The 26888-nt window shown below is 45.6% G+C and overlaps 1 protein-coding gene across 2 annotated transcripts in view; it reads left to right on the plus strand.

Moving 5' to 3' along the window:
- The window catches only part of LOC133130480 (neuronal PAS domain-containing protein 3), a 314893-nt gene that overhangs the window by 212687 nt on the left and 75318 nt on the right, over window positions 1-26888 (plus strand). The window lies entirely within an intron of this gene.

The following is a 26888-nucleotide window of genomic DNA, read 5'->3' on the forward strand; positions in this document are numbered from 1 at the left end:
GTCAAACTGTCGTACCTTATTGGCAATATTTTTGTCTTATTTAGCAAATACATTTCAGAAGATTTGAAGTCTCAATATAAGTACTAAAATACTTGCTGAGATTGACTTACTTTTTGTTATTTGCGGTGTACGAGGGCCCACCTCTCTTTCATCCCCAACGTAGCTCGTCTGGCAGAAGGGCTTCTGGGGCAGTTCTCCCCCACCTCGTGCGGGGAGTTGGAGGGGGGTGGGGTCAGGGGAGGGCGGAGGATAAGAGGGCACCCGCCATTCGCGGCAAATTCCGAAAGTAGGATTTACAGCGCCGTTTTAATTTAATGTTGGATGTCGAACATATAAAGAGATCAGAGTCGCGGTGGAGCTGAAAATTTAATGCCTGTTTTATTGGAGACCCGGCGAAGGGGAGCGGGCGTCGGAGGCTTGACCGAGCAGGCGGGGCGCGGTGGACAGATGAACGGGGAGTCACCCCCACAAAAAAGGCCATATTTCACAGGGGACACGAGGTGCGTCGCTATATTTTCGGGTTTTTCCGCTTTCCGGTGACTGTCTATGTGACACTTAGAGAGGACCTGGTGAAGAAGAAGACATTCTATCACCACAGCCGGCAGCCATTTTGAGCACAATAGAACACACTTATAGAACACAATTATACTGATAGCCAGGTAATGATAATGACGCAGTTTGAGGAAAACATTGTCACTGTGTTGTTAATAGTTTTGTAGTATGTATCGGTGGACAGTGGCTTTGAGGAGTAATAAACCTTGTTGAGTTTGGAGCAAGTGCATTTTGATTTCACCTAAAACCATTCAGGTGTCACAAGTGAGCTCAAAATTATGGGCTGGAACAAGTACTGAAGACAATTTTATGAATGAACGGGACGTTACACTTGGAAAAAAATTGAATTGAATTGAAGAAAAAACTGCACCGTTGTAGTGAATTTTTCATTTTTCCTTTCATTTTTTGTTCATAACTAATGAAGTGTGAAATTATGACAATTCCTGTTGGCTCTGGAAAAAAAGGTGTTTCTCCAAGTCTCGATAGGCAGTTTCTATTGCTAACAGTTGTGTTAATGTGTATGTTTTGCTGTGGAACACATGGCACACCTAACTAAAGAAAGTCTAGACACACTGTATCCACTGTCCTTTACCAAGCCAAGAAGAATATTTCATTAATATATATGTGTATATATATATACCAGTATATGCTGCATATATAATTATTCAAGCAGCAGCGCTGTGGAAAGTGCATGATAATGCTCTGTTGAATTAGTCGGATGGTTTTCTCAAACGATTCCACCTGGCTGAGGTGCTTCCTGGAGCTGAACTCGTCCATCACACATCAAGTCACCCGCTACAGCACCTTTTCTCTTGTTTATTTTTATATATATTTTTCGCCTGCCATGTGAAATCTCCGTTCTGTCATTTGGGCAGCGGTGTGGAGCTGTTTACAATTGATCTGAGGGTCACGGAGGCTTGGGGTCACTTTCCCCTCAGGACATAGCCATGTGCTCGCTCGTTGCTCCAGACGAGCCCTAGCAGTTCCTTTTTTTTGCTGAACAAACGCTCCATATCACCCTGAATATGGGCAGCTGCAAACACATATCTATTTTAATAAATAATTGTGTATCTACTCGGCGACGCATGCATCGGGTGATTTTTTTGAAACCATTACAGAACCAAATCAAATAGTTTTGCTTTGCAAAATGGTTTCCGCCTCCCGACTGTTCATACACAAAAAAAATAAATGAACACCCAGACAGAAAGATGTGGGACATTTCACCTCTTTCTTTAAGAAATGTTTTTCATTAAGTACCGTAATGCAGTTTCTGTCTTTGAGCCCAGGCCATAAACTCCAGTAATAACCTTTTAGCGGCCACCGGGTTCACACCTTACCGGTGCATTTCCACCCAGATGGCGGGGGAAAAATGTACCTGTAATCTCCCCATATATTAGGGTCTGGAAACCCATCATATAAGGATATAACAAGCTCTGATGAAGAATGGGGAGGGTTCCTATGAAGAATAATAGATGAGGCTTGACCCTCTTTGAGAGGGAGCAAAGAGTCACTGCTACCAGGTGAGGGACCTGATTCCAATTTCTCACATGGAAAAATAAGAGCTTCCTGAACGTGGAGGTGTAGGAGGGGGGGAGGGGGGCACGCAGATGAATCAATAAAATGGGCTTCAATCTTCACACTGTGTGTGTTTTTATGCGTCTGTGTGCAGGAACAAAGTTCGGATATGGACGGGAGAAAGTGGTTCTAGATCAGCGTTCCAACTCTGAGGCACCATATAACTTATGGGGCCCTGAATGCTTGTACTATAGGAGCTCCACAAAGAAGCAATTTGCTATGCAAAACTACACCAGCAATGCTAACCACAAATTTGACAAGGCAAAGTGACATTGTTTATTAATTATTGTATTATTTGGTATGCTTATTCATATTTTTTTCCTGCTCCTGCACTGATCTATACCTGCAAAAAACCGCACACTACAAAAAAGAATGTCTTAAGTGTTTTTGTCTTGCAGTGACTCTTTTTTTTCTTTCCGGTAGAAAATATTAGCTTGTTTTAAGTTACTGTTTGCTTCACCAGTGGCAATTTTTGTCTCTTTTCAGTAAAAAATACTTAATACTGTATAAGGCTAAAGTATTTGCTGTGACTGACCTTGTGCAAATGACCAGCAATGAGATTTTAGCACTAATACCGCCATAAGGTCATTTTATGCATCAATTTAACGACATGCAAATGAGGAATAGTGGTGTGTTTTTCGGCACTGCAGAAAACGGCTGAGACCTCCCGTTACACACCCCGCAAAAACACATATTTATGCATCACAAAGAAGGAGTGTGGGTTTGTGTCATAGTAAACGTTTACACCTCTCTATTCCCTACTTAATTTTCCTTCAAGCCCTATCTCGGAACGAGCGTTCTGTGCCGTTTGCCACCGAGTTTGATCTGGCCGTTTAATACAGAAACACATCTGTGTACTTCAGGTGTGGTGGGCAGACATTAAATGTCCTCGGATGCATTCCGCATAGCTCGGCCGTCTACCATAACAAAGGTTTCCTGTCACGGTGTTGACACAGGGATGCCAAGTGCATTCGTGAATAGGGAAAGAGCCAAGTCAGGTGAATTGGAGTGTCTGAAGTCTGGTCCAAAGCCAGTGAGTCATACAGACAAGGTTCCTTGCTGAAATGATGGGTAGGGAAGGAAAGGTAGTGAAATGTCATCAGGTTTTGATTTTTGTTTTAATCGTCGGTTCATAATTAACTTTTGAATTGACTTTTGCTCCCCTGTCCATATCAGCCCCAGACCATCGTGCTTCAACGCCGCTCTTTCATTTTTTAAAAGGTTTGAATGATTTGTGTTCCTTAAAAACTGTCATATGAAATTTCACGCCACAGACGCAGTGTGTCTAGACTGTGCCTCTTGGTGTCACAGAGAAATACAATCACCCGAAAACTAGTGCGTTCAGAGAAATGGCCACTGTAAAAAAGAGCCAGTGTTATAGGAGCATGGGTCTCCAGGTCTGTAATGTAATGTAGCCTCGCAATTTTTTCAAAACACTTTCATGCAGAAACCAAATGGCTTTAAAGGTGCCATATTAAATATTGCAATACTGAAATATTACCCAAATTTCATTTGTGGTTCTTTTTGTTTTATATGTTATATGCATCGTATTGTTTTATTTTAATGCTGAGCTGGCTGCTACCTTGGCTAGGTCTCTCTTGAAAACTAGACTCCAGGTCTCAATGAGACTTCCTGGTTAAATAAAGGATAAATATATATTCTTTTAGCCATCATTTACAGATGATCCAATGCAAATTATGCATTGATAAGTTGTTTATTTTCTAAATGATTTAATTTAATTATAAAATGCAGACACACTGACGGAATTAAAACCAATAGAAATCCTCTGTCCATTCCCTCACCTTACTGGGCACGATAGTTTCACGAAAACATCTGGTTTAGTGGGTCTGTCTCTGTGGCATTCTGCAGATGCCAGAGCCCTCGATTCACACCATAAGTCCCTCACCTGAGGAGCTTCCCAGGTTCCCTGTGGAAGGAACGGCATTTCGTATCAGGTCACCCAGCTGCTCCAGTAGTCCCTCTCCACACCCAGGGCAGGAAGAGCAGGACTAGAGGGTCTGCCCGCGCGGTGGCCCACAGAGCCATAATGGCTGCTAGAAAGGCGCATATATATGTCACATAACTCATGAATATTATTAATACAGTTATCAGGCTTTGTTTACTTTAGCTTTACAAATGAGAGCTAATTACTCTGACTTAATGATGCCTCTTATTGGCGCTACCTCCATATTGCGACCACGGGGAGATAGCGGGGGGAAATTTGCTTAGAGGATTTCGCAAAATGTCACCGGCGCTTTGTGTACGAGGATGATAACTTAATCCATCCATTATCATGTGAAACACCTGCAGCGATGTGCCACAGTCTCAGGACCAGGCCATAGATAATTAGTAATGAATCAATACTCAGAATTGTGGGAGGGGGAGGTTGTTCGGAGACAGTTGCCCCAAGTGAAAATGCCCCGCCACATAAAACCTTAAAATAAACAGGGAGGGAGTGAGGGATGGAAGGTGTTCCCCCCACCCCCCCGACCAGGTTTCAATGTGGCCGCTTTGTTCGGCGGGGCTGATATCTCCTCCCCATCCATCGACTGTTGTCCTTATATGAATACATTAAGAAAGAGGGATGCGCGGAGTGGTATCTGCCACCGAGCCGGCCTGTTTTTAATACCAGTCCATTCATCAGCCAGAAGTGGGTGGAAAGGTATGGTGGCTCCATAATTTGCTTTATTGATAACTGGTAAGTTTGCTGAACGGGAGAGTGCTGAAAGGGCAAAATCGGGATACGGTCCTAGTTATTGTTGCCTCTGAGCCCGAAGGGCCCTGTCCACATCCTGGAGGGTTCTGGTACCGCTGGTTCCACCTCCGCATTTAGAACTCCATTCAGTTAATCATCATTGCCGTGGTGGTTCCAGTTTAAATCTTCTGCCAGTTAGATGAGTAGGTCATTAAAAGATGGCTGAAAAGCCTGCTGAGGGAGAGAGCTCTCGAAATGGCAGAGCCGTGGTCTCTCGCTAATCTAAGGCAGCGGTATTCACTTTTGTCCTTGGAGAATCACAAGGTGTGCAGGTCATTGTTGTTACTCAGCTCATAATTTATTAATTAACACAGTTTATTACTCAGTTAATTCACCTCACCTGGCTCCTTGGGTCTAAATTGGTTGTGCCTCTCCAAGGGCAAGAGTGAATACCGCTTCTCTAAGGCACGGATTTGACCGGGAATATGACTCTCAAGGTCGCTCTGAGCTTTGACCAAGAAAGCGTGATGAAAACGAGGGGAGTGGAGAAGACCTGGGTGAAATATGTAATTGCTTTGGAATCAAAAACTTTTCTATGCTTTACCGAACTTGTCCGGTGTATTACATTAACGGTATTGGAACCGACTGTATGAAATGCCCCTCAAAGAGGGCAAACCCAGCCTTCTGCTCCTCGTAGTTGGTTCAGTTGCACCAAATTCAGTCGGGCCCAGAAAAGTTTTTGAATCAATTGCATATTTCACCCCAGTCTGATACAGAGATACGGCAGTGTAGACGGTGCCTTTGACGACAACAAGAAAAGTTCCTCAGATGTAAATTACCGGCCCTTGGCAAAAGACAAATTTATGTCCCCGTCACCGATTCGACCACGAAGAGCGGAAGGTGAGTCCGGCCCCATCCCCATTCGTCAGCCACCGCCAGCGTTGACACGCCCACCCGCCGCTTAGCTGCGCCTGCCCGTACCACGGCCCCCGCCAGGCCGGCGGACGGCCAGAAAAACGTCTCTCACTCGAAAAAAAACTAATGAAGGACAGGCCTCGCTTTCTCCCGAGTCCATTTTTAAACCGTAACCTTCAGAGACTAGCGCTCCGGCGTGATGTATGACACCGCCGTCCCCAGTCGAGGGGAGGCGACGCGGATTCGAAAAGCCCCCGTTCGCCGTATCGAGTGAGAGCCCAGCGCGCCGGCGATGCTTCAAAGGACATCTCATTCCGTGGCGAGTAAGGCGGGATAAAGAGGTGGGATAAAGAAATGGGATCGCACACGGCCAGCTGGTAATGGTGTTCCAGCACTTAAGACCTCCCTTCATTTAAGTGCAAATGGGAGTCGTCTTTGGAAAGACCAGGCGGCCTCTTCTCAGTGCCTCTCAAGCCCATTGTCATCGCTGGTAATCCCTTTGTTAAAGAAAGACAAAAAAAATCCTGAAACATTTAGTTTGCGAGTGCGATACTACACATCTGTAGACGGATCGCGCGTTCTCCCCCCCCCCAACCTTCACCGTTTTATTCACCGTAAAGCCAGGCTTGTACCATTTAAAGCGTGCTACGCCTCTCGTTGTAAATGGATCGTTCGGTTTGAAACCCCGAGTGCTGGTGCGGTGTTGTCCTTTGAAGCTGACAAATGTTTCGATCCCCTATGCCCATACTGTATGGTGCCTGGTGTAAGCGTTGGTACTTTGACAGGTGTGGCGCATTTAAATTCTCATGTTCCAATCATATCAGTGTTATACGCGTGGAGCTAGTTCTTTTCCCTGGGTTCCTCTGTCATGTCTGTCATGTCATGGTTGGTTTTGTTTTTACCTAGAGGGAATGGGCTCTAAATATTTGTTTTCTGCCTGCGGGGGGAATCTCAATCTTTGAGTCATTTTAAGTGTCACACCGTTGACACTTTGTTTTGTTTTGCAAACTGATATCCCAAGACTGTAAGCGAATGGCTGTGATTCGCCTGTTTACCTTGCGTACAACTGAGGATTTTAAAATGGCCTCAATTAATACGGGTTGCCAAATAGCGATCCGTCCTGTGATGGACTCGGCCCCAGACAAACGCAAACCGAGTAAGCACAACTGTTTACCTGAGAAGGGCAAGGTGACAGCCAATTCAGTTCGTGTAAACACGTCAAATTTGATGCCGCTGCGTAGCTTCTTGGGTAATTCCTCTGTTTTGCAGTCCCTCGGTGGAGAAAAGTTTCTCGCCTTTTAGGGTTGTGGGGTGGAACCTTGCCTGAAGGCCTTGATACAGTGCATATAAATGCTCATGCATTTCGTTACAGCACTGTAATTTCACAGAACATTCCAGAAGCCAGGCCCAGTAATGTTTTAAAAACTGATTTTGTGGGGGTGGGTGTAATATGAAATTATTAGGGAGGAGGGGGGGAGCTTCTAGTCACTCATTCTTCCACCCCCCCACCTTACTAATATTGACATAGCTCCATGTTATTTTTACAGCAATATAGATTGATCTTATACTGCCACATGCCACCTAGGGTCAGATGAGGGTGTGTACATGCTGTAGTTCCAGCTCAGGACCCCTATAGTTTCATTTCGGCAGAGAAAATCGATGCCAAAGTGCGGTGGCCAACCTTTGCTTTCAGTGAAAATGAATAGCTGTATTAACAGCACTGATTATCATGGCATTTCAGAGCAGTGAGCAGCATGGGTCCGGATCAATATCCTTTTAATGGGACACAGAGAGAGTCTCCAGAAACGTTGCTCGCTTTTTTCCTATTTGTTCCCAGACTACAGGAAACGCGGGAGCCAATAAGCACTACAAAGTCGACAGAAGCATTTGCATTTTCTATATACCCATGTAGCGTGTTCAGTAATTGAGAATAAATTGAACGTCACCTAAAAGGACCCAAAAGCTTTATCTACATTAAAGAACCCTGTTCTGTGACAAAAAAAGAGAAAGATATTTTATTTGCTTTTTTTTTTTTTGGTCTTTGACGGGGAAACTGGAGTCGCCTCTGCTTTTGAAGCTCCTCTTCATATCATATCCCAGACAGGAGACAGCCTTGATGGAGGGAGGGGATGGTAAAGGGTGTGGGGGGGGAGGGGGTCTTCGCGGTGGAGTGATTGTTTTGTTTTATTTCATTAAATTGTTTTATTTCATTGGAACACGTTTCTCATTCCGCTGGATTCTGGTTCGCTCGGCTGCGGAATGGAAGCTGCAAGCTGATATGATGTTTCCTCGCTCGTGGCGTGGCCTAGCTCTGCTGCTAACTGTAATTTACTTTTCTGTCTCCGTCGCCCCTAGTCTCCCCTTGCCTCCAGTTGTTGAATGATGTGCTAATCCATTATATTCTTCAGACAAGTGTATCGACCAGTATAAACAGACTGCAGGGCACAAACCTAAATGAAAGCCGTAGTTTCCCCCTGAATCATTTAAGCAGCTCCCGCAGCAAACGCGAGGCACATAACAGCCTTTTTTTTTCCTGCCTGCTGAATATACATTAAGAAGCCATTAAAGCTGCCTGTAAAGGCCGGCCAAGGAGAACGAGGAGCCCTTTGGAGTCCCTACCTCAGCCCTCCCCTTGTCAGGTGTCCACCTCCCCTCAGCCCCCCCCTCCCGGCCTCCCTCCCTCCCTCCCCGCCGCATCCTCTCTCAGACCCTTGTATTCCCAGAGTCCCCTGAAATACATTGATCCCCACATTCGATTCCCCATCTGCCCCATCTCTCTTTTATGGTTTTTGCTTAACCGGGGGTCCAGATGCCGAGTTTAAAAAACGCAACCGATCGCGGTGTTCAGAGATGTCTTTTATGCTACTGGGGGCCGGGGGGTGAGGTTGGGTTGCGGTGGGGGTGAGGGTTGCAGATACTGACGTGAAAGTTGAAGAGAACAGGAAAATATCGGAAATGTACGAAGGGGGAAATGAAGGGAAGTCCCCGGTGGACGGAAATCACAGCTTTGCGCAACAGTAAAACACTGTTCCCTATCACCTTTCAAGCAAAGGCGGTGCCGTGTTTCTGCTGTGCTGTGTTTCTGCTGTTGAGGAATCTAGAAGAAGTGCGTGAGGGCGGTTCAGTTGTAATTCCGGTGTTTTCTTTAACCGCTGTCTAGACAGGTGGATCTGGCAGTGGGGTGGCCGGGACTGCTCCCTGCCAATTCGGCCTATTTGTTTGTCCGTGTCTGTGCTTGTGTCTGTTTGTTTGTCTTGGTGTGTGTGTGTGTGTGTGTGTGTGTGTGTGTGTATGTATTTGTACATACGGCCATGCGTGTATGTGTGAATGCATGTGAAAGAGTGAGACGGAAGGAAAGAGAGAGAGTGAGAGACTGTACGTGTCTGTTAGCCAGGCAGAAGCTTAACTGCTGGCCTTCATCAGGGCTGTTTGAATATTTCAGTGTGCACTTTAGGCTCTGAGGAGTCAGGCTCATGCAGTCTCAGTAAATAAATGACTTTGTGTGAGATCTAATTAATCTAGGAGCCCACTGGCTTCTGTAGTAGGGGTTCTAAACCTGTGTCTATACACATGTGATCCCTGACTAAACAGGAATTTTATATGACCCTTGTTGCAAAATATTGTCTTCTGTGTATTGTCAATATGCTCATAGTGTTCATCGTATATGTTATCTCTTGCATGGTGTGAAAATGGTGTGAAATATTTTAAATGAAATGAAATATTTTATAAACAGGGCTGACAGTGGTATTTGTGAGAGATTATTTTTACTCTATTAATCAAAGAAACCAGAACACAATATGGTACCGACATGGTTTTTTTAATTTCTTTTTTCTTTTTAATTTACACTTGGATGCAAATGAAGTGCCTGACCTGAACAAGTTGTCCTTGTGTAAAAGACACTGCTTGAAATATGCAAGGCCTTTTCTATACACACATGACAACTCCCCTCTCCCTCATGCTTAATGTGCTAGTCAGCCCTGACCTACTGGTCCAGCTCATTTCCAACCGCACGGAATCCGTGTTTATAGTTCACTCGGCAGCTTCAGAGGGAAAATATCGATCACGGATTTTGTTTACTTTCTTGTGCGTCCGGGCCGTTGCACAGCTTTTCCAGCAGAAATTTCAGGTGCCATTTTAAATGTCTTCATAACCGCGGCAGCGAATCAAAATCCGCAAACCGTTTCTGTTTTCTCTTACATTCTCCCCATTCTGAATGAGCTTTTGAAGTGCATAGCCGCTCTTTTATTGTCCGTTTGATTAAGTGATCGAACTGCCTTTCCGAAATTGTGAATGACGCTCTCTTGGCGCACTGCGCCTCTTTCCGCCGGTTAGGATGCGAGTTCCCCTTTGAGCCGTAGCGTCGGGGCCCCCTTCCAGTCCTCACAATCGATAACGCAGCATCCATTGGTCGAAAAGTCCCCAGACGGGCGGTTCAGAGAGCTGATGTCGAACAGTCGTAATTGCGGAGGGGGGAAATTACTCTGCGGTACGTCTCTCTTTTTTTCCCGCCTTTTTTGCAGCGGCACTTCACCATTTTGTAAGAGTTAATAACGTGCGGCTTTGGAACCCAGCGATTTGCTTTGACACCACCATTAATTATTTGCTAATTAAGACATGTACGCTGATTCATTCATTAAGTGGCACGGGCCCCTCGCAGCCCCACTGAAGCTCGCACGGATCCCTTTTTAAGTATTATTGCTTTTTAAAAAATTCATTAATACACTCCCCTCGCTCTGTGTGGCCGTGTGCTTTAGGTCTCGCCAGTCAGAGGCTCCTGACTCAGAGACCCTGGGAGGCCGGCTCTCCTCTCCTCTCTTCCCACACAGACTCGATGGGAGTGCTTCCCTATTGAAGTCTCTCTGCTCTGTAGACGCCCCTTTCCTGCAGGCACTGGGTCGGTTGGCATGATGAAGAAGTGATTGAACAACTGCACCATATTATTATTATTAGTAGTAGTAGTAGAAGCAGTAGTAGTAGTGGTAGTCATTGTAGTAGCAGTTGTAGTAGTGCTGGCAATAGTGGTGGTAGTAGTCGTGGTAGTAGTAGTAGGAGTAGGAACTGTAGTCGTAGTAGTCATGGTGGTGGTAGTAGTTATAGTAGTAGTAGTGGTGGTGGTAGAGGTAGTGGTGTTGGTAGTCATGGTTGTATTCATTGTAACTCATTTATACATTTAACATTTTGCATTTAATATTTGTTACATATCCATTTTTGCAAGGTTACTGATGAAATTCAGGCTCAAGTTCAGCTACTGTACAGTGGCGGTGTTTATTCTGGTAGTGAGACCCACAGCCCACAGCTCACAACCCCAGTTTATTCGCCACTGAGCCATTCCGCGGCCCTAAAACGTGAGCTACTGCTACCTCGGCTCTCTCACCTCCCTCTGCCAAAGTTTATTAGCTTATATTAATTTAAGGTGAACTAAATAACCAACACATACTGTAGATCAAAGCTTAAAAGCAGCCCCATCCCCATATGTGTGCATGGGGAGGTGGAGGAAGCTGGGGGGGGGGGGGGGGGTCGGAGGGCGGGGCTTTTTTTTTCTGGATGTTTCCCCTGCTGCCCCCCCCCCTCCCCCCTCCCCCCTCCATCTCTCTCTCTCTCTCTCTCTCTCTGGAGAGACCCTTGTTTAGAGGAAGCGGAATGAATTATTTCGCAGTGGGGGCCATTGGCAGATGGGCAATAAAGTCTTCAGCGGAACGAACGGGGCACGCTCGGTGTGCCAGACCATGCTAAACCCTCTAATCAGCCCCATCAGTCAGCCCCACAGGGAAGACGAGAGAGACCATTCAGTATGTAACCACCGAGCCCACACTCCCCGCTCCTGTATTAGGGTCTGTTTGTCAGAGAAACACAAAATGGAGGGGGGGGGAGAAAAGACCTAACCCTTGGTACCTCCTTCCCCCAGCTCCCCCTTCATAAGACAAGCGAAAATATGTTTAAAGCCTATTATTCATACAAAATTCATGACTTGGACTTCCTTTGCTCCCCAAAAACCCATTTTGCCCTGGACAAATGTATTTACCCAGCAAAGGAAACAGCTGTATTGAGATTAACATAAATCGGCAGTTTGTTAGAGCATGTTTAACAGTGCATTAACAAATATTGCTGCTTTAATGAGTTGCTAAGTAATTGCGTTCCTGCCCCTGAATGCAAACAGTCCATTACCTACAACTGTCTGGTTTTTAATCCTAAAATGTGAACTTGGAGTCCCCTGGCTGCAGATTAAAGGAGAGCTCCTTTGCTCTTTGACACGCTTTAAGATATGTATCAGTACTTAAATGCACAACGGAGCATTCCCAACAACATCCTGCACTGTAAGTGTACTACTCTACCTTCTTCTTTTGGAAAAGCCCTTCCTTCTGTACCAACCAGAGCTTTCCATTCAAATTAATTTAACTGAAATTGAACAAATTTTACTTCGTTACGGACCTAGGTGAAATACGTAATTGTTTTGGATTCAAATACTTTTCTGTGCTTGATTGTTCTTGCCTGCTGCCAACCAAGAGGACCAGAAGGTGAGGTTTGCACTTTTTGAGAGTATTTCATAGGTTTCAATACACCAGACAAGCTGAGTAAAGCATAGAAATGTATTTGAATCCAAAACAATTAGGTATTTGACCCAGGCCTGCTTTGTTATAAAGTGATTCAGACCACTGAAAGACACCAGAGATAATGTAGAGGACTTTAGTCTCTTAAGTTTTTTGCTTGCTGCTTTCCGTGTCTGAAAGGTTTCATGGGTCATGTTCGTCTTGGGTCCAAGGCACCAGCTTTGAGGGTGTACTACTCAATGACACCTCCTGCTGCTGCCTACTTGCAAACTACCCTCTCCTGATGTTCGGAAGCTCCGGAAAGATCTATATGTGATCTTAATAGACGCTGCTGAGAAGGTGACAGCCCAGCTGATAATATTTCAGCAGTTATCGTTCTGCGCAATGTTTCAGGATAATCTTTCACTGGAACAGGCAAGGCTGCACTAGAGCCATATATATGGAAAGCACTGAAGTGGAAAAATATGAGTTTACACAAAAGCAGGCCGAGAAATTAAGGAGGAATTTATTTTCTTATCTCCCCCACAATTCATTGCTTTCTGGTCTGTCACAGAATGTGTTGTCAGTGGAGACTAATGGTGTGTCTGGAGCGGAGACGGTGGAAGGTTGTCGACATAAATAATCAACTTGTTCTTTCCACAAAGCAATCTGGGAGATCTTAAATTGAAAACAAATAATCATTTCAGATACTCACTTAATTTCAATAGCGTGCTTTTTAGATTGTGAGAGTTTTGTACAAACAGTGAGCAAATTGGTTGCTAAACCTCATCCCAGTTATTCACATTACATTTGTGTAATCTTAACTCATACATTAAATTGTTTTCAGAAACCTTTGTCCAGGCTGGACTGTTTTGTGTCTGGAGAAATGTGTAAAGTGGTCTGCTGAAATATTTTGGCCATGGGACTGCTGGATAGCTAATTTGGTTAAGACGCCAAGCTGTGGTACACGGATAAGCCCCACGGTCTTAGAGCAAATCCAGACCTTGCTACTGCCATCTGTGGCTGGTAGATCCATAGGGCGATTGCATTACACAGGGTATAAGTGCATTCATTTGGTAGGGGTCAGCGTTCAATGCTCTAAAGCAACCCCTGCTGGTTGATTGGGTGACCGTGGACTGAACTTCAAAAGTCTTCCTCCATCTCTACTCTGTGTGAGCTTACATGTAGCTGTAGTATGTAGTATGAAAGTAAGCTGACTAGTGACACCACAAATTTCTGAGAGGAGACCCATACTGTAGATGTCTATACTCCCGATTCGGCATGAATGCAGGGTTTGTGTATTAATGCAGCTGCAGTCGCAGATAGTCGGCCATTTTAAATTAGGGTGGGAATTGAACATGCTCAACCCCACATTAGGTGCCAAATTCATTTTTTTAAAATCATCATACATTTAAAAATGTAGAAATATGTAGACCATGGCATGATATATAAAGTAACAGAACATTTCCATTCATCACGCTGAAAGTCAGTTCTTTTTTTATTTATATAACTACCATCTCTATAATTAGTATCTCTTCCCCTCCAGATTAGAGCGTAATTTGAAACCCTCAAAAAATGTGTAGACTAAGCTTCTATTCCAGAGACGAAAGTAGCGGGATTTATAGCTCGCGTTTGAACTGTGAAGTGTTGTTAGTGTAAAAGTTAGAGTGGCTCATCGCAAAAGGGCAAAAAAAGAAATCCTCCTGGAAAGAAAATGCAAGTTGAGTCCCAGCTCGGCAGACTTCACTCTCTTTGTTAAAAGCACCTTGATCCAATGACAGCGCCTTTGTTGTGTACACATAGCAGCGTCATGGAGCCTTCAACGTTCCCCATTCCCACACATCCTTAAGAGATTAGAGCAGGAGTGAACTTGGGAGAAAATGTGGAAGAAACTGAAATAACCTCTAAAAAATCTGGGACAACGTGAATTGGAAGTGGATGTGAGGTAGGAGGGCAGGGGGAGAGAGGTTGGGTTTTTTTTTTTTCTCTTTCTGAAGATATTATTTTCAGTGCAAATAAAATACTCTCTTCCCCCCCCCCCCTCTCCCCTGTTTTGAAGTGTCAGGAGATAGCAGAGTCGGGGAACATAAAGTTAGCGGTTTTGGTGTACTTGGCAAGGTCATCTTTAACCGCGGAACGTATGGATCCTGAGGGACAAGGCTCAGTCAGTCGTATCTAGACTAATAATCCGAGAGGGGTGGAACTGGAGGCCGGACTTGCCCTGCTATTAAATTAATTGCCCTAACATACCCCCCTCCCCCTGTGCCCACAGACAATACTGAGCAGGGAAGGGATGCTCCCAAAGCTCAGAGCTGCGTTGTAAAGGGAGAGGTTCTCCCCCCGTTTATTTACGTGTAGCATTTCATAAAGTAATCCTTTTAAACAAAAAAACAAAAAGGCGAGATTTGCATTGGCGTAGTCTATTGTGTATACAGTTCAAGTGTCTTTAGGTGCTGGGTGCATATTGATGTGTTCTCTCATTAATGAACCTCCAATTCATGGTCTGCGCTCTTAAATAGCAGTTTTTTTACCCCCCTTTACCTATGGTGCTTATGTCTTGTGTGGATTTTACCAACGACCTCAAAGTGAAGTTGTTGGTTGTGTTTGGGGTGTCGGGGGGGTTTTGGCGAACCTCAATCAAAGCCGAGCAAGGTCTGAAAAGGTGGCGCTGGCGGTATCTTGTAAATCTCCGAGGCTGTGGGCGAGCAATGTGCAGACATGTGTTTATTAGCCCTCACAGGCTTATTAGCTTTTAGTGGCACAGGATTTTGTGTTAGCCACACTGAATGCTTAAAACTGGCTTTTAAGACTAACGTTATTATGAATGCTCTCAGCATTTGGACGATACATTTCTGTTATTTATGCCATGGCTTCCACATTTGTGTAAACATAAAATCTCATGCTTTATTACTTCCCTTTTGCACCCGCCGCCTTGACCCTAGTCATCGTAAATTGAGAAATAGTGGGGAACTAATGGAGACAGATGGGAATATGGCATGCCATTTACTCAAATTGGTGAAGTAATTAACCTCGAGGTGCTTCGGTTTGCAAGAAAAATTGTTGGAATATCTCGGGGAGCCCGATAAACAGACTCCCAGCTTAACCGCTTCTGACAACTGCATCATAAACTAGACTCATTCTGTTCAATTGACCTGTCAACATCTCAAGACCAAATAAAGATTTGTATTACAATGTACTTGGGGAAGAGGGAGAAGAGAGATACAGCGAGGCACATGCAGCGAGAGAGAGGGAGAGAGAGATAGAGAGGCAGAGAGAGAGAGAGAGAGAGGGAGGGACAGAAAGAAAGAGATAGAGAGAGGGGGGAGCGAGAGAGGGAGGGCCAGAGAGAAAGAGAGAAAGAGAGAGAGGGAGAGAGAGAGAATTGCAACGGCCACTTCGTTTGAAGCCAAATGGGGTTCTTTTTTTTTTCTCCTCGTTGATGTGGTGGCGGCTAGCATTCCTGTCTTCTGTCATTACAGCCTGTACAAATCTGCCAGGGTGCATGGTGTGACAGCTTTGTGACAGCAGATGGGAGGCGATTGGCTATGCGGAGAGGAACAAGGAGCATCCTGGCTCTGTGACCGGGCTGGGTGGAGGGACCAAAACTCTGTGCACATGCACACACACGCTCATGGGCGCACGCATTCACACTCACATATACATGCATGCCCTTCTCACCTTATTCCATCTGAGCATAGTCAGCAAGGAAATGCATGCAATTGCACATTCTCCATTATAAACTGCCTACCAGATTTGCTGGTTTATACATGGCATTCTATGGTATGACACCCTACAGTAGTAAAGCTAGATTTAGAAGACACTCCCACCTTTATGAATGCATGTACAAATTGAATCATGACTTTGTATGATTTAAGAATTCAGTTGGAACAGTGCCAGGAGAAGTTGTTTTATTGTTTACATACATTTTTAAAAACTACATTCAGTGTTTTAAAGTACTTTTATTCAAAGTTCCAGCCCTGACAATTCAATTGTCCATCGTTTAACATTGATGGAATATCAGTAGGTGTACGGCACTTGAAGTGCAGAAAGAATGTTCTATTCCTTGGTCGCTTTCTTGTAATATGGATTAGAATAGAATACCCTTTCTCATGTACTGTGGTCACTGTCATGTGCAGTGCCATGTTGTCCATGGTGCTGCTATTCTGGAACTGGTAATTTGCTAGAAGAACCCCCCCCCCCCCCCCCCAATTATTTTGGCTGTGCCTGGCGGCCAATACAGAATCAGTAACCAGATTCATAAATTCTCAATAAAGTAAAAAAAAAAAAGCTACTGGAGGTCTTTATTGAACATAATTATCACCCCCCAAAGCCATGTACTCTTTAATTCAATTTACTGCTCTGCAGCCTCCCATGCGCCAAACCTCAGAACAGAACTCAGTTGATTTCTCCCCTGCTCCCTCTCCGTCTCGGATCAGGACCGAACGCACCTAAACAACGACAGCCGCCACGCATTCCAAATGTTTTTCATGCCTCCTTGGCTCCGACTTGCCAATCCGCCGCCGCTCCCCCCCCCCGCCTCCACCGAACCGTTCACTTTCGCCTCGATCCGAACGCAGAAAGACCGCCGTTTTATAGCGCAGATTTTCATCCCCGCAGATGCCGGTTCGAAAAAAAAAAAAGCGCAAAACAATAAAATTTATGCCCTGGCAAACAGCCTAGCCGGTGTTTATTTATGTAAGCGTAATTTAGAAAGCAAGGCCATCTTTTTAGTGTCAACAAGGGTGCAGCAACCGACGGCGTGCTAGCCATCATCCCATCTAACACGGGCTGTTCTTCGCCGAGGTCTCCTCCCTTTGTGCGGAGACCGGATCCCTCCTGGAGCACTTTGAGCCTGGGTTTGCGCCGCCGTACGGCTCCTCCGTTAGCCCCTGCCCGAGCCTTGGTCCCATACGTACGATTTGCATTTATTGTATTGACAGCAGGTGAAAGTGATAAGCGGCACAAGGTAGAAACGAGGAGGGAGGGAGGTTAGGGAGTCAGAGATTTGACACGTTTTCCTAGTACGTGACAAGTGATCTGACAGTGACAGGTGATTTGGGTCTACCTCTAATAAGTGAATTAATCGGAGGTAAAACATAGCGATCTGTCATGTTCTCCGATACCTTAACAGCTGGCTGGCTTGTCCTTTGGTGACAAGCTAGTTTGTCCTGTGCAAATCTTCTGTCACCCAAAAAACCGAGGCGAGGCGTCGGGAAAGAAAATTACGCGGCCGCGGCGGAGCGAGTGAGGAATTTCTTGTCAGACGTAGCCAGCTGTGCCAATAATATTATCTTCAGTAGCATTAATCACATTCCCTCCTCCCGGCGCCACCCCTGTCCCCGGCAGCTCCCGCGGGAACCTGTCAAAAGTTGCGTGGGATCGCCAACAGCGTCCCCCCACCTGAAAGAGCGTGGCGCACTTGATAAATGAGAGGCCTCGTCACACACCTGGAGGACTTTGGCGAAGTCATTACCAGCTCAAATAAATTAAACCCTTTGATAGGGAATTGGCAGATCGTTACCGGCCCTGGCAATAAAGTAAAAAAAACTAAAGCGAAAAATGCTATTGTGCATTTTTATCTCCCCGGCATTGTTCGCGAGTAGCGTGGCTTATCTGTCACCGTAGCGTCCGTGCCACACAGAGAGATAGGGCCGAGGGCTTTTGACGTACTGGAGGGCTTCTGGGCCACTCTTTTAGCTGCCACGTGCCCTCTGCAGTGAATTGCTTTCAGGTGCAGACATGTAGGCCTCAATAATCCAGATGAATAACAAAAATATTATTATCCTGTTTGGATACCAACACTTCCCCATATCAAGCTTTGTTTCTATCCCAATTTCTATCGCAACATAACTTTTTTCACAACATAACTTAATAATGACTAGTTGGGCCGTTCAGCCCGAAACATACCCTACCATCAAAGTGTACCTTATGCTTACCTAGAAACTAGATGGTATCTAGCAGTGTACCAATCCTGGTCTTAAGACATGCCAGAGTCTCTGCCTCCACAACATGACCTTGCAAGCTATTCCACACAGTGATGTCTGTATGGAATTTATCTTTTGCTGATTTCCATTGAATTCCCCTTCGTTCTGCTAACAGAACACCCAGAAAGGTGTTTCTACTCCCATCCCATCACTGTAATGCTGTAAAACTATCCATCCAGAAGAGGGTGGACGAGCATGGTGAGTCTCCTGTGGTGGGAACTGTGAGCCGCTGCTTCTTTTCGCACTGCAGCCCTCCAGCTGAGCTTGCAGATGTTGCTCTATGGGATTCAATTTCATGCGCAGCTGGCAAAGGCGGACTACCGACCTGCCATCATCCAGAGAAGCTCCTCTTGTACAGCGAAACAGGAGAAATCCTGCAGACTGAAACCCTCCCTCCCTTGCCAGGTGCGCATCACTCTACATGGCACCGTGATAGTTCGGACTATGGGGTGCCCCACCCAGGCAGCATCAGTCGCACATTTTCCAGAATGTTCCCTTTCATCCTTGCAAGTCCGTTGAGGTAGTGTCGGCAAGAGTCCCAACAGACTGTCTGCTTTCAAGTAAATACTCAAGTAATTTTTTAAACATAGGGATTAGATTGCTTTGTCTACCAACGTGCAACACACATTTGCTTTTGAAGGCATTTCTGCTCCCCAGTCCCATGTGGTTATCATGTGTGAGATGTCACCACATGCCATCAGCGGAGCCAAGAGCAGGGGGCATGGTGGCTGCAATCTACAGGAAGGCTTCACCAGTTATCAAGGTCAAACCCGTTATCAAGGGCAGCTTGTGACTGTGAAAATAACCTTTTCTAGATGAGTTAACGGCATTAAGCTCATGGCCCAGTTTTACTCTGAATGAATTTTTATCACCGGCCAGGGAAGACTAGTATGGAGAAAGGAATCGTTTAGGCTAAGGATTAACAAAAAAAACATATCTTAAAAAAGTTGAATCAGGGGGATTTTTGGGGTCTGCGGATGGGGGGTGTGGGGCTGAGGTTGAAATTATTTTTAAAACATACACATACGTGCACATTGCTGTCTCAAAGCTTCCCTCATCTGGCCAACTGTGTGAAATTTCTGACTGTCTTTGTAATGAAAGCTGGATTATTCATTGTGCTGGGAAAGTTTAGCTTCCCTTTGAGGGTAATATCTGGGTATTACACTTGAAAGGAGATTGGGCTTCTGACATGTATTTAGGCTTCTGGGAAAGTAAAGGCCTAGAGGCAAATGACTCACTAGTCAGAATATAAAACAACCTGCGCACCACTGGCACAAAGCGGGGGCCAGCTCGACAGCTGGCCGCAGAACACAGATGCACCTTGGCCATGGCGTAGACACAACAACAGAGTATGGAACAACAAGCACAGGAAAATAAGCGCTAAATATGTAACAGATTCATCAGACAACACAAACACATCAAAGCCAGCAACAAAAACAGCTAAATCACCACAGACAAAACAAACATATTGTACCAAAGCAAAATATAAATGTTACAAATTCACCAGACACAATAAACACACCAGGACAAAGCAATACAAGTACTGTAAATAGAGCACAGACATGCTAAAGCAAACATAAACCACAGACACCAAAACATGTTGTGCACAAGTAGCAATCCTATTGTAGCTGCGCTGCAGTGAACAAGGTTTTTGTACAGTATGAATTCACTCCTTTGTCTACTGTGACAAACAGATGGCCCTCTGAGCCACTAGCAAAATTTCAAACAAAAGCCTTGTACATCGACTGGACATTACACACACACTGTGGTCCATAGCTATTTGAATGGCGACACATTTTTGTGTGGTTTTGCCTCTGTACTTCAGCACATTTGACAAAATATTTTAATGAAAATGAAACCATGAATATAAGGTTAAAATGCTGACTCTCATTTGAGGGTGTATGCATCCATGTTGGGTGATCTGTGTAGGAATGGCAGCCATTTTTAGACTATATGTATTCCTTCCATTTCTTGCCCAACCGTGTGTTGTATCACTAGTGCACAAGAAAGCTAACAAAATGTCTACAGTTGATTCTAGGTGTGGCATTTGTATTTGGAGTCCATTGCTGTTGTCTCAATATGAGGACCAAGTAAGTGTCAATGCCAGTAAAGCAGGCCATCGTGGAGTAAAAAATAAGAATACATTGATCAGAGACGTAGCCAAAACTTGGTTTGATACATTGTGAAGAAGCAAGAATGCACTGGTGAGCTCAGCAATATCAAACAACGTGGTAGACCTCAGAAAACCACTGTAGTGGATAACTGAAGAATACTTTCAATTGTGAAGGAAAATTCAATGTCAAACCGAGACAGAAAACTCGTAGGCATAGACGTGTCAAAGAGTACCATAAAGAGATATTTACACCAGGATAACCTGAGAGGGTTCACTGCAAGATTAAAAAAAGTTTGCAAAAAAGTACATTTAAAAACCTGTACAGTCCTGGAACAAAGACTTATGGAGAGATCACATGAGTATTAACCTAATGCCAAAGTGATGGAAAGAGGAAAGTGGAGAGAAAAAAACGCTCCTTATTTCACTGTAATACTGTATATTTTATGTATCTTCTTTTTGGTTGTCATGGTGACACTGTGAAGGCTGACGCCTGCCTGGTATATGGCATTTCCAAATTATTATTATGATTAATTGTGCTAATCAACTGCAAAAACAAAAAAGTATTTTGGTCTTGTATTTAGACTTAAAACTTCATTTCTATTAGATATCTGCACAATAACAAGCTTCTCAATGATTTCAGTGATCTCAAACATTTCAGCATTTGCCAATGGGGAAAGCTAAGCAAAAACATAAAACAAGATCATATTTACTACTTGAGAGAAAAAAAAATGTTTTATCATCATTTGTCTCTTTACTCATTACAGATATTTTTGCAGTGTGTTTATATAGTGCCTACCTTGTCTGTTCAAGGACCTGTAATCACTTTTTTGTTGGGGTGGGTTGGAGGGTGGAGTGAGGGGAGGGGTTTACCTCAACCACCTCCAGGTGTCGCATGGCAGCCATTTTACACCAGTTCACTCACTACATATAAACCGAAATGGAGAGAGAAGGGTTTTGTTTACTCAGATAAACCGGGGTGTGGTCAGGGTAGATGGTCAGTTGCAGAGACCCAGAATGGAAATTTTGGACTGGAACCCTCTCAGCCACCTACTTCGAGTGCCAGAAGCGCCGGAAGGACAAATTGCCGAGTCTTTAAATGCACAGACAAACATATCGACTCCCATTTCATTTATTTATTTATTTTCGGGGAAAAAGCTAGGCTTCCCCTTCTGTTTTTCTATCCGCGGTTTTAAAAAATGGAGTGCTTTGACAGGACGCGCAAAGCCTGTCTGCGAGCTTTGCTCCGAGGTTACGCCGGGTCTTTGCGGGGGCCGGGGGGGGTCTTACCGATCTGAGCCCCCCTGGCGTCTGGCTGGTAAGCCCCGTTCTCTGGCTGGCTGTAAATTCCCGCTTTCCCGAGCAGGACTGGAGATGTCAGGGAGGCCTCAGCTTGACAGACACATCGCCCGGCCGGAGGAGCCGGGCCCGGCTTTCCCGCGCGGCAGAAACAAGCGGCCCCCCAATTGCTCTTAGATTCACATCGACAAGAGTCTAATCGTCGCAATTTTGGGTGGCGTGCCCCCGTGAAGACAGACATTCATCGGCGTGTCAGCGGAGCACCGGGGGGAGATTAACGCCATGCTCCCCCATCGACTGGCAGGGCCAGATAGAGCCTTTGCGTGCCCTTCTCCTCATTTCCTGGAGAATAAAGGAAGCGGTGGCTTTTCCGTTCCTGTCCTTTGTGAAGGGGGGGGGGGGGGGGGCGACGGGGGTGGGGGGCACTGGGGGGGGTGCCGTGGTGTTCTAAATGTAATATACTTCGTTAGTGTGCGCTGTATCTGATGGCACTCCTCCATTCATTACATTTGCAGTCAGTATCTTGGTAACCTGATTCCCCAGGCATGTAATCTCATTGAAGGCACACATGCTTGAGTCATTCTCTTCCCAGGTCTGCGTGACTGAGTGTGTGTGCGTGTATGTACGCATGTGTGTGCATGTTTGTGTGTCTGTCTGTGTGCGTGTGTGTGTTTGTGTGTTACTGTGTACATATCTTTCTGTCTGTGCATGTGTATATGTGGGAGTCTACATCTACATCTGTATTTGTGCGCTTGTGTGTATGTTTCAGCTTGTGTCTATGGTATATGTCTGTGTGTGTGTGCGGGCTTGTGTAGACAGGAGTGTGCTTGTGTGTACGTGTCAGTCTGTGTTTGTGTATGTGTGTCTGCGCATGTGTGTGTGTGTGTGTGTATGCGTGTGTGTTTCAGAGCTTACCTCACACAGCGCACACACGCCCTGTTGCTCCGCCTGTCCGGTAGCTCCCATCAGTCAGCTGTTCTGAGAGATAGGAGGGCTACAGGGAGGCCTCCTCCGAACCTTGACGCTCCGTATCCCAAAGCACTAAAGCTGTACAGTATAAACCTGAGTTGTTAAGAACTCGGCGATCTGACACCTCAGCCGAAGAGGGGGTTTGTAGCGGGCGGGTTTTTAAGCGTCTGACAACTGGAAACTTTTTTTTTTTGTGTGTGTGCTTTTTCTTTAAACTGGTAATTGATCCGGGCGTGGACGCCCCATTCATCTCTCACATGTCTTCGCCCAGTAAAGCTGTCAGTACAAATCTTATCACACGCGGCTACATTTGTTTTCTGCAGTGATTTATGACGGCTTTGAAAAGGTCTGGTGATCCCATAGGCTCCTGTAATTCCGAGGCTTCTGCCCGTCAATAGAATGGATTCCTGACACTTCAGACAGCGTTTTTGGTGCCCATTTGATAAATCAGTGCTCCTTGTTTATATTAATTGATTAGGACCAGGCTCCCCGGCGGATTCATCAAATACCATGACAGAGGCTAGCCCTCCCCCCCCCTCACACACACACACACACACACACACACACACACACACACACACACACACACACACACCCCCCCCCTCGCGAGGGGCCGGGGGTCGGGCCTGGCCGGCACACGCGCGCGCGAGGCAGCGTCTCCAAGGGCTTCTGCCGCCATTTCCACTCCGCGGCCCCTTCACCCGGAACCACCGGGTCGCATTTAGTGAGCGCTTCCCCGGCCTCGGTTTCGAACACGCCGCCATAGCCGCGGTTACGCGTACACCGTATACTCGCGGCGCTGTACGTACTGCAGCCACCCGCGCCGCAAAAGCCAGCACACCACACGGTTCTTCTTCCCGCCCTGTCCTTCCTGTCGAAGGATTAGCATCCCTTTGTTTACTTTATCCTTTTTCTGCGCTCGGTAAGCAGCGAGCTTCTGAGAGGCAAAGCCATGCTAACGAGAAGCGGGAGCCCAGATTTACTGCAGAGGAACACTCGTAATAGATTGATCATATTTCTGTCAAGCGGAAAAGCCGCTAAGTGTTCTCTTCTCCTGGATAAAACCGAGCGGGCACATTGCGGTGTACCTTTTTATTTGTTGTGTGTTTCAGCGGGGTTTCTCTCGATGTCCTGGACATCTTGGGGTTGTGACCCAAGAATTAGCGTGAGTAAATGTGAAATGTGATTATTTGAGATCCACTGGTTTTCTTTTCCTGCGCACGTGATTTTGAAAAGTTTGAAAAGTTTTCTTGTGTGAAATATGCTCTGAATTTTTTTAAACATTATGAAACATGTAGTGATTGAAACATCTTATCCTTTTTTTTGTCTTTTTTAATAAAATAAAAAAATGTTTTTGTAAATTCAGATTTAGAGTTTCAACATAATACTGAATCAGTATTTTTTAATTTCTTCTATTGTTTGGTAATTACAGTGAAATACATAATTTCTCAAACTATAAATACAATTCTCACAATTTTTTAAATCAACAGGAATATGCGCAGTATACTGGCTTAGAAACCCTTGGACCAAGTAAAAACTATACTTATTGCAATATTTGTAAGAAAGCAACAGTGTATTACAAATACTTCCCAAGGCAATGTTCTGACAGTATTCATTGGCATTATGTCATATACTGTATGCTTCTCCACAGTGCATGATGTAATGTGGAATTTTCTAAATTTGGCCTGCTTCTTTAATATATTTTTTCATGTCAGCTAACCACCAGCAATGTATTTTAGAATGCATTTTAAAAAATGTAGTCATGTCATTTCACTTCAGAACAACTGGAGCGGGCTTCAAAAGAGTTAATCCATTTTGGCTTTTATAGTCGCTATATTCAAAAAAGCATATTTTTATTTATGTGTCCTGATTCGATAAAACGCTTTGCCTTCTGCTTTCTGAATGAAAAACTCTACTGTCTGCTTTTTTCAACGAGGTTTGTCCCAGTCATCCGGGGTTTAAATTGTTTCTGAGCTGCTCTTTACAAACTGCAGATTTAGAGCCGCCAGTGTTTGGACGCCTTTTTTATTGTTGCCTTTGTCATCTCCAGTCTCAGTTCTTTATCACTCTTCCCCATTTCGAATCGCCACCCGCGAGAAAGATATGCAGCGCGAGGCGGCTACTTAGAAACCAGCAGCCATGTTGCTGGGGGATGAAGGATTTTGGAGGGCTACTGCCTACCCGGACTCCCACATCAGTTATTCAGCCTCTAAGAGTGCCCCGTCAGGCTCGGCTTAGAACGACAAGCCGCCCCGAGTCTCAGACCCGGAGCCCAGGGCCCAATAGGATCTCCCCTCTCCTCTCTCAGTCTCCTTCATTAGCAGCGCACTTAGCCCTTTTTAAACCTCCCAGTAAGCCTCCGCTGACCCGCCTCTGTCATTAGCCTTACCTGGGCAGACAGGACCGTCTACGGGGGGGGGGGCGCTGGGGGTCTGCAGGCCCCATTAAAGAGTTAACGAGGGGCTCAGGAGCTCCCGGGGCTTAAAGAACAGTGTGGTGTTCGACTGAAACCCCCCCCAACACACACCACACACGCACATGCACCTGGACCCAGCATCGATCTGGAGCTCGGTGCTAAAGAGAGGCGGGGTGCTGTTGGTTAGGATTCAGCTTCAGCCAGTGGGGGCCCCTGGCACCACGCCCATCTTCAGAGACACACACACAGAACACACACACAGATGCACGCACACACACCCAGACCCAGACCCACACACACAGACACACACACACACACACACATATGCAAATACACACACACTCTTCACACACAAGTGGAGGGATCCAGATCAGAGGCAGGGGGATAAGTGAGGGTGTATTGGCATGCCTTGCTTCAATCTCTCAAAGGAAAGGGACTCTTGCATGTAAGACAAGGTCAACAGAGGGCCCATGCCGTTAGCTTCATGATCTAAGCACCATCCAGGTAGCAAGATGCACAGCAAAAACTTGCCTGCCATTTGATCGGCCTACAGGGAAGCACTAATGCTAATGTAGACGGGTCTGCTTGACATAGGTTGGTTTTGATTGAACCATACCTTGAGGCATCAGTACGGTGGTATGGTAGTTACAGACTTGGCCTATCTATCGTGTGTACTAGACATATGTTCATAACCTAACAACCGGTCTTGTATGAATTATACCTTATCCGGCGTGTTTGGTTGTTTGTTGTACATGACCTTGATATGCACGGTTTTGTACGTCGCTTTTGATAAAAGCATCTGCTAAATGAAATGTTATATAATGTAATGGTCAAAGTGTGAGCAATCTGCTGCATTGAGAACCACTCTCAATCAGCACACAAGCTGGGCTAAAGAGGCTCATCTCGCAAATAAAACGACGTTTGCAATGTGTATCTGAAACACATCCGAGAGGCATTATATTTCCTGGAAAGCGGTGCATCTTGGTGCCTTTTGCATTTCCACCCGCTAATCCCTATAATATAGTTTGTGTTAGCATTGCTAAGCTCCTGCTTACTGGTGCTAATGTACACCAGATCCTCACAGTTCTGCATGTTATAGTGATCTTCCACAACTCTCTTTACTGCGGCCAGGGACACACTTGTCAACTCGGGTCCTCTACCGCGGTGAAAATATGAGCTTGTCAGAGCCAACTGGACCCACCGTATACCAGCAGGGGCAGGCTTGGGTGTGAATTTCAGACCCTTACATTTTTATCGCTTTTCCCGCCATTCCCTGCCAGTTCCTACCATCCAGTGGGTTTAATGTCAGTGGCGGCCTGCCCCAACGCGGTGTGTTCCCGGAGTCTGTCTGGCACAGGTTCATATCAACAGAGCCGTGCCAGGGAGCAGAATTTCCGAGGCGCCGGTGGCTCTGCGCAGTGGACTCTAACCTTTTAAACCACTGTTCGCTTTTGAACTCCCAGCGCTCAGAGATACCGGTACTCCCGCGGGCGCGAAACGCAGTTCCGGTATCTTCCATCTTCGTAAGCCGCCATCTTCCCAACACCCCCCCCAAGGCCTGTCTCCGTCAGAAAACACCCCAAGCTCGTAATTCTCCGTCCGCGCGATTTCTTTTTTTTCCCGCCCAGCGCTTCCGGGAGAAAAGCGCCCTCGCGGTTAAACGAGGACGAGGCTCCGGCTCGGCAACCTCGGGAAAAAAACCCAGCCAAAGCCGCGCCACGTGAGCGGAGGGCGGCGGTCGCAAGCCGGATTATAAATGTGCGCTAACGAAGCTCTGCATGCGCGGTTTGTTAATGAGTGTTGAAAAATCAGCAGGGTTGCTCTATACCAACTCCCGGAGTGTAAC

This window comes from Conger conger, chromosome 1, assembly GCF_963514075.1.
Source record: "Conger conger chromosome 1, fConCon1.1, whole genome shotgun sequence".
NCBI classification, from domain to species: domain Eukaryota; kingdom Metazoa; phylum Chordata; class Actinopteri; order Anguilliformes; family Congridae; genus Conger; species Conger conger.